The sequence below is a fragment of the Hippocampus guttulatus genome, chromosome 4, assembly GCF_054856545.1.
Source record: "Hippocampus guttulatus isolate MCC_2025c chromosome 4, RoL_Hgut_1.0, whole genome shotgun sequence".
NCBI classification, from domain to species: domain Eukaryota; kingdom Metazoa; phylum Chordata; class Actinopteri; order Syngnathiformes; family Syngnathidae; genus Hippocampus; species Hippocampus guttulatus.
In genome coordinates this window covers 18,428,379-18,436,971 of record NC_141264.1, presented here as the reverse complement: position 1 = coordinate 18,436,971, position 8,593 = coordinate 18,428,379, and the positions used below count along the sequence as shown (strand labels likewise).

At 41.7% G+C, this 8,593-nt stretch overlaps 1 non-coding gene across 1 annotated transcript; it reads left to right on the top strand.

Moving 5' to 3' along the window:
• The first annotated feature begins 5,004 nt into the window (after window positions 1–5,004).
• On the top strand, window positions 5,005–5,091 carry trnay-gua (transfer RNA tyrosine (anticodon GUA)). Its single transcript is given in 2 exon segments — window positions 5,005–5,041; window positions 5,056–5,091. It is a non-coding gene; the product is annotated as a tRNA-Tyr (tRNA).
• The last annotated feature ends 3,502 nt before the right edge of the window (window positions 5,092–8,593 follow it).

Genomic DNA, 8,593 nt, shown 5'->3' with positions numbered 1-8,593 from the left:
TGTCGTTCCATCAACATTCATCCATCCGTCCACCCATTTTCTGAAGCGCTTCTCCTCACTCGGGTCGCGGGCGCGCTGGAGCCTCTCAGCAAATACAAATTTACTTTCACTCACAATTTGCCCATCGTACGTTTTGCGGAATTATTTGTACAGGCTCATAAACAATTTGGAGGATACCCGAGGGGATACGTTGTGGTCCGTTTTGAAATCCGTATTACTCGTGATTGTTGCCATTCTTTATGTCTGGTTTGGCTCTGCGTCTATTTGCGCAGCACGGTCTCTTCCGTGACAGTTAAATGTTAGAAAATGACGGTAAACGCAGGCAGGCAAGAGTTGACGAATGTCTCTGGAGAAGCACAAACATGAGAGGAACGCATTCTGCGTGCTCTTGGCAAGACGGAAAGGGAGCTTGAAACCAGAAATGATTGAACTTGCGTACTGAAGACACAAACTTGGTTCTGCTTTCAACTCATCACTCCAAACGGGTCCATGCCTGAAGACCAAACAGTTTTTTTTAATCGGCGCATGACGGGAGGTTTTCATAGCGTTACCAAAACGTTTCTTTGAGACTTCACGCAGCGCCACTTGAGAAATCTGACGCAAATACTGCACTTAAGTTCTCTCAAGTGGGCTTTCGGGTAGATGAGTACTTTTGAGCGCGGATGAGTTGAATGGCCCCCGCGTCCTTCCACTCCACAGCCAGGCTCCTCTAGGACTTTTTGTGTGCCCCCTCTTATGTCTACCTCTTCACAGATGTTGTTGTTGGATTATAATGGTGGGGCTGGATGCTTTCAGCATGGAGCCAAGCGCCATGGCCCGCTCTCACGGGGCCCATTTGTTAACGGCTATAGTTTTCCGCTTTTCGCTTTTCCCACAAGGTTCAAGTGTGTTCTTCCTCCGTTTTGGAGCCGAAGCTTCTTGCTCAAGTACAGTTTTCTTCCTCACTTAATCAAACAAGTGGAATATCTCCTGATGAATGATTGGACTTCTGAGTATTGTACTCGGGTGCATGGGGGGTCATTGCCCCGCCGATCCCCCGCTCAATAGACTGCCTTCGGCAGGTTCTCATGGAGGAGCCCGTACTGAGAGACGGAGTTCTGTACGGCAAACATAAGAACGCGGTCCAGTCTTCCGCTTGCGCCTGTCTTGTTGAAGCCAGGACACTCTAGAAAATGAAAGGAGTGTGGGTGAGGTTTCTAATGCCAACACATGCAAAGGACTGCTGCCAGGCTTTGGTCACAGTCTGCCAAACTCGCGTTTCCTCCTTTATCGCAATCTTTCTTTCGATGGCGAGGGGAGGAGGGACGGGAGGGGGCCGGGAGAGGGGGGTGAACGAGGGGGACTGGCACCATGATGAAATGCAGAATAATAATCCCTTAATCACCTGAGAATTGCCAGTTGGAGGTTTTATCTGCAATGGATGTGAAAGCCTCCAGTGCCAAGTGATTACAGCATTTGATCTGGGTAATCATGTCTTCGCTGGCCTGCCTTTGGGCCCGAAGGCTGCGTAGCTCTAATCCACAGTGCATTCTCGTGGAATCGCATTACACAAAGACCACCGGGGTTCTCCTTGAGAGGGTTGGGAAAGGTGGGGGTGAAGGAAGAGGTTGTCATGGAAACAGGTTTTCCTTTCTCCATCCCCTACACACAAACACACACACACACACACACAGCCTCCTGGGGTAGATAAGCAAAGGACAGGTTCTACGGTTACTTCCCATGAACCCTCCAATCCGAGCAGGCCCTGGTCCCGATAAGACCGGGCCCGTACAGCCAACGAACAACCACAGGCAGAAGATAAGCAACCCAGCCAAGGCGAGCTGCCATCAGCTTCCAACCGGGATGGAGAAGCCTGCGAAAACTAGGATTCATTTGGATTAGGCTGGATTGCTTTTGCCGCTCTGGTCATACTATTTTTTTTTTTTCAGGGGGGAGTAGGAGGGGGGTGTACATTTGCACTTGATGTTGCACTTCACCCTGTAGAATTGCCTCGCACAATAACCGGATGCTGATCTGGATGCAACTTTGCATCAGCGATTCTCAACCAGGAGGTGTGAGAGATCATCAAAACTATCCGATTTCGATGTTCAAAAATGATTGAGTAATTCTGAATACTGTATATCTTTGTTCTTCTGTTTAGACTGTTATTGGTCGTCTTGTAAATAGTGACCCTGCAAAATTCACAGTCTTTGTAAAATGTCAGTCTGAGACCAGACGGGAACTAAAAACTCTCTAAGGTGTGAGATGATAGTTTTCCATGGGTCTTCCCAAAGTCCTCTGATGTACAAGTCGCTGAAATGATCTGGCAGCCATTGCGTACGCACCATGTTTCATCAAAACCATGATTTTGTCCCGAGCATCCACCCAAATGTGTTTTTTTTTTTTCAATAGACGTCACTTTGACGCACCGATTGAGACCAATACACGTGCGTGGATATTATGCACAGCATGCGAACATAATTGTTTGATTTGAATACACATTCTTTGAAGAAGGCACGGTAGAAACATGACTAATTACACGGAAAAATGCGTTGGAGCTTCCGTGTCAGGAGCTATGTTTTTTTTTGGCCTCATTTTGTGCCCGTATTTATATTTGGCTCTTTTGTTTGGATGAAAAACAATAACCTATTTACATTCAGTTCTTTCTTTTTTTTAAATGCATTTGCGTCTCTTTCTGGAACCGTGAATGTTTTGAATGATTTTAGTTGGGCTAGATTTAAACTGTACACCTCCAGTGCCCAATTGCCATTTCACATCGACTATTCAATTGTTTGACCGTCGACGTGTTTGCCCAGTCAGCAAAGGCATCTGGCCCGGATTCGGCATGAAGCTGGCACAGCTGGCCTTGAGTCGGCACTGGAGTAATGCATGTGGGCCGAACACGGCCCAGAAGTGGCAAAGGAGGCACTGGCTTGACTCTGGCAAACCAGATGAGGGCCAGTTGTGGAGTATTTGGGCCAGAAATCAAATTACAACTCTGGCCCGTAAATGGCCAGCCAGTATTAAGCCACCCTTAAATGCAGTTTCAGATTTATTTTTTCAAAACACAGCCTTGTTTTACAATTGCACACCGATGCGGAATTCCATTCATCACACACACACACACACACACACGCAAACACACACACACACACGCGCGCGCGCGAGGTTCAATCAGGCCCGCAGGATAATTTAAAAATGAAAAAAATGAATAAAATTCACAGAAGTAATATTTTTAATAAGGTGCAATTCATTGAGTATCCGCGAAGGGACACTGTTTTGATCAGAGAAGAAGACAACAGCAGGGGCGTTTTTTAGCCCGAAAAAAAGCGACAGTTATAGTAAGGCGTTTTTAGCCCGAAAAAAACAACATAGTATAGTAAGGCGTTTTTAGCCCGAAAAACACGACATAGTATATATAGTAAGGCGTTTTTAGCCCGAAAAAAACGACATAGTATAGTAAGGCGTTTTTCGCCCGAAAAAACGACATAGTATAGTAAGGCGTTTTTTAGCCCGAAAAAAATGACATAGTATAGTAAGGCGTTTTTCGCCCGAAAAAACGACATAGTATAGTAAGGCGTTTTTAGCCGAAAAAAAAGACCATGTATAGTAAGGCGTTTTTAGCCGAAGAAAACGACCATGTATAGTAAGGCGTTTTTAGCCGTAAAAAACGACCATGTATAGTAAGGCGTTTTTAGCCGTAAAAAACGACCATGTATAGTAAGGCGTTTTTAGCCGAAAAAAACGACCATATATAGTAAGGTGTTTTTAGCCGAAAAAAACTACCATGTATAGTAAGGCGTTTTTAGCCCGGAAAAAACGATATAGTATAGTAAGGCGTTTTTCGCCCGAAAAAACGACATAGTATATAGTAAGGCGTTTTTTAGCCCGAAAAAAATGACAGTATATTAAGGCGTTTTTCGCCGGAAAAAACGACAGTAAAGTAAGGCGTTTTTTAGCCCGAAAAAAACGACATAGAATAGTAAGGCGTTTTTCGCCCGAAAAAATGACATAGAATAGTAAGGCGTTTTTTAGCCCGAAAAAAAACGACATATAGTAAGGCGTTTTTAGCCCGAAAAAAACGACATAGTATAGTGAGGCGTTTTTAGCCCGAAAAAAACTACATAGTATAGTAAGGCGTTTTTAGCCGAAAAAATGACATAGTATAGTAAGGCGTTTTTAGCCCGAAAAAAACGAGATAGTATAGTAAGGCGTTTTTCGCCCGAAAAAACGACATAGTATATATAGTAAGGCGTTTTTAGCCGAAAAAAACGACCATGTATAGTAAGGCGTTTTTAGCTGAAAAACGACGAAAAAAACACCATGTATAGTAAGGCGTTTTTAGCCGAAAAAAAACGACCGGGTATAGTAAGGCGTTTTTTAGCCAGAAAAAAACGACATAGTATAGTAAGGCGTTTTTCGCCCGAAAAAACGACATAGTATAGTAAGGGCTAGTAAACGCCTTACTTAACTATGTCGTTTTTTCGGGCGAAAAACGCTTTACTATACTATGTCGTTTTTTTCGGGCTAAAAACGCCTAACTATATATACTATGTCGTGTTTTTCGGGCTAAAAACGCCTTACTATACTATGTCGTTTTTTTTTGGCTAAAAACGCCTTACTATACATGGTCGTTTTTTTCGGCTAAATACGCCTTACTATACATGGTCGTTTTTTTCGGTCGTTTTTTCGGCTAAAAACGCCTTACTATACATGGTCGTTTTTTTCGGCTAAAAAACCCTTACTATACAAGGTCGTTTTTTTGGGCTAAAAACGCCTTACTATACATGATCGTTTTTTTCGGCTAAAAACGCACCCTTTAAGAATGTTGAAAAGGTACTACTTTTACCCTTCGGTAGCTCAGCTGTTAGAGCGGAACACTGTAGTGGCGCCTACAGACATCTTTAGGTCGCTGGTTCAAATCCGGCTTGAAGGATGGACAACGCAGAGGGGAAGTTCTCATTCTTGCTCTTCTGCACTCAGTTTATAAAGCCTTTAAGCACTTGTAAAATGTGATACTTGTACCCTTCGATAGCTCAGCTGGTAGAGCGGAGGACTGTAGTGGCGCTTATGGACATCCTTAGGTCGCTGGTTCAAATCCGGCTCGAGGGATTGATGACACAGAGGCGAAAAATGCCTTAATATACATGGTCGTTTTTTTGGGCTAAAAACGCCTTACTATACATGGTCGTTTTTTGGCTAAAAACGCCTTACTATACATGGTCGTTTTTTTCGGTCGTTTTTTCGGCTAAAAACGCCTTACTATACATGGTTGTTTTTTTGGGCTAAAACGCCTTACTATATATACATGGTCGTTTTTTTCGGCTAAAACGCCTTACTATACATGGTCGCTTTTTTTGGCTAAAAACGCCTTACTATACATGGTCGTTTTTTTCGGTCGTTTTTTCGGCTAAAAACGGCTTACTATATATGGTGTTTTTTTTGGGCTAAAAAAGCCTTACTATACATGGTCGTTTTTTTCGGTCGTTTTTTCGGCTAAAGACGCCTTACTATACATGGTCGTTTTTTTGGGCTAAAAACGCCTTACTATACATGTTTGTTTTTTTCGGCTAAATACGCCTTACTATACATAGTCGTTTTTTTCGGCTAAATACGCCTTACTATACATGGTCGTTTTTTTGGGCTAAAAACGCCTTACTATACTTGGTCGTTTTGTTCGGCTAAAAACGCCTTACTATACATGGTGGGGGTTTTTTGGCTAAAAACGCCTTACTATACTTGGTCGTTTTGTTGGGCTAAAAACGCCTTACTATACATGGTCGTTTTTTTGGGCTAAAAACGCCTTACTATACATGGTCGTTTTTCGGCTAAAAACGCCTTACTATACATGGTCGTTTTTTTCGGTCGTTTTTTCGGCTAAAAACGCCTTACTATACATGGTTGTTTTTTTGGGCTAAAACGCCTTACTATACATGGTCGTTTTTTTCGGCTAAAACGCCTTACTATACATGGTTGTTTTTTTCGGCTAAAAACGCCTTACTATACATGGTCGTTTTTTTCGGTCGTTTTTTCGGCTAAAAACGGCTTACTATATATGGTCGTTTTTTTCGGCTAAATACGCCTTACTATACATGGTCGTTTTTTTGGGCTAAAAACGCCTTACTATACATGGTCGTTTTTTTCGGCTAAATACGCCTTACTATACATGGTCGTTTTTTTGGGCTAAAAACGCCTTACTATACATGGTCGTTTTTTTTGGCTAAAAACGCCTTACTATACATGGTCGTTTTTTTCGGTCGTTTTCCGGCTAAAAACGCCTTACTATATACATGGTCGTTTTTTTCCCGGTCGTTTTTCGGCTAAAAACACCTTACTATACATAGTCGTTTTTTTCGGTCGTTTTTTCGGCTAAAAACGCCTTACTATACATGGTCGTTTTTTTCGGCTAAAAAACCCTTACTATACAAGGTCGTTTTTTTTGGGCTAAAAACGCCTTACTATACATGGTCGTTTTTTTCGGCTAAAACGCACCCTTTAAGAATGTTGAAAAGGTACTACTTTTACTCTTCGGTAGCTCAGCTGTTAGAGCGGAACACTGTAGTGGCGCCTACAGACATCTTTAGGTCGCTGGTTCAAATCCGGCTTGAAGGATGGACAACGCAGAGGGGAAGTTCTCATTCTTGCTCTTCTGCACTCAGTTTATAAAGCCTTTAAGCACTTGTAAAATGTGATACTTGTACCCTTCGATAGCTCAGCTGGTAGTGGCGCTTATGGACATCCTTAGGTCGCTGGTTCAAATCCGGCTCGAGGGATTGATGACACAGAGGCGAAAAATGCCTTAATATACATGGTCGCTTTTTTTGGCTAAAAACGCCTTACTATACATGGTCGTTTTTTGGGGCTAAAAACGCCTTACTATACATGGTCGTTTTTTTTCGGTCGTTTTTTCGGCTAAAAACGCCTTACTATACATGGTCGTTTTTTTGGGCTAGAAACGCCTTACTATACATGGTTGTTTTTTTCGGCTAAATACGCCTTACTATACATAGTCGTTTTTTTGGGCTAAAAACGCCTTACTATACATGGTCGTTTTTTTTGGGCTAAAAACGCCTTACTATACATGGTTGTTTTTTTCGGCTAAATACGCCTTACTATACATGGTCGTTTTTTTGGGCTAAAAACGCCTTACTATACATGGTCGTTTTTTTCGGTCGTTTGTTCGGCTAAAAACGCCTTACTATACATGGTCGTTTTTTTCGGCTAAAAACGCCTTACTATACATGGTCGGTTTTTTTCGGCTAAAAACGCCTTACTATACATGGTCGTTTTTTTCGGTCATTTTTTCGGCTAAAAACGCCTTACTATATATGGTCGTTTTTTGGGGCTAAAAACGCCTTACTATACATGGTTGTTTTTTTGGGCTAAAAACGCCTTACTATACATGGTCGTTTTTTTCGGCTAAAAACGCCTTACTATACATGGTCGTTTTTTTCGGTCATTTTTTCGGCTAAAAACGCCTTACTATACATGGTTGTTTTTTTCGGCTAAAAACGCCTTACTATACATGGTCGTTTTTTTCGGCTAAAAACGCCTTACTATACATGGTCGTTTTTTTCGGTCATTTTTTCGGCTAAAAACGCCTTACTATATATGGTCGTTTTTTTGGGCTAAAAACGCCTTACTATACATGGTCGCTTTTTTTGGCTAAAAACGCCTTACTATACATGGTCGTTTTTCGGCTAAAAACGCCTTACTATACATGGTCGTTTTTTTCGGTCGTTTTTTTCGGCTAAAAACGCCTTACTATACATGGTCGTTTTTTTCGGTCATTTTTTCGGCTAAAAACACCTTACTATATATGGTCGTTTTTTTGGGCTAAAAACACCTTACTATACATGGTCGTTTTTTTGGGCTAAAAACGCCTTACTATACATGGTTGTTTTTTTCGGCTAAATACGCCTTACTATACATGGTCGTTTTTTTCGGTCGTTTTTTCGGCTAAAAACGCCTTACTATACATGGTCTTTTTTTTCGGTCGTTTTTCGGCTAAAAACGCCTTACTATATATGGTCGTTTTTTTGGGGCTAAAAACGCCTTACTATACATGGTCGTTTTTTCGGCTAAAAACGCCTTACTATACATGGTGGGGGTTTTTTTTGGCTAAAAACGCCTTACTATACTTGGTCGTTTTGTTCGGCTAAAAACGCCTTACTATACATGGTCGTTTTTTGGGCTAAAAACGCCTTACTATACATGGTCGTTTTTTTGGGCTAAAAACGCCTTACTATACATGGTCGATTTTTTCGGGTTAAACCGCCATACAAGGTCGTTTTTTTCGGCTAAAAATGCCTTAATATACATGGTCGCTTTTTTCCGTCTAAAAATTTCATCTAAAAACGCCTTACTCGACACGGACGTTTTATTCGGCTAAAAATGCCTTACTATACATGGTCGATTTTTTCGGGTTAAAACGCCTTACAATACATGGTGGTTTTTTTGGGCTAAAAACGCCTTACTATACATGGTCGTTTTTTTCGGCTAAAAACGCCTTACTATACATGGTCGTTTTTTTCGGCTAAAAACGCCTTACTATACATGGTTGTTTTTTTCGGCTAAAAATGCCTTACTATACATGGTCGATTTTTTCGGGTTA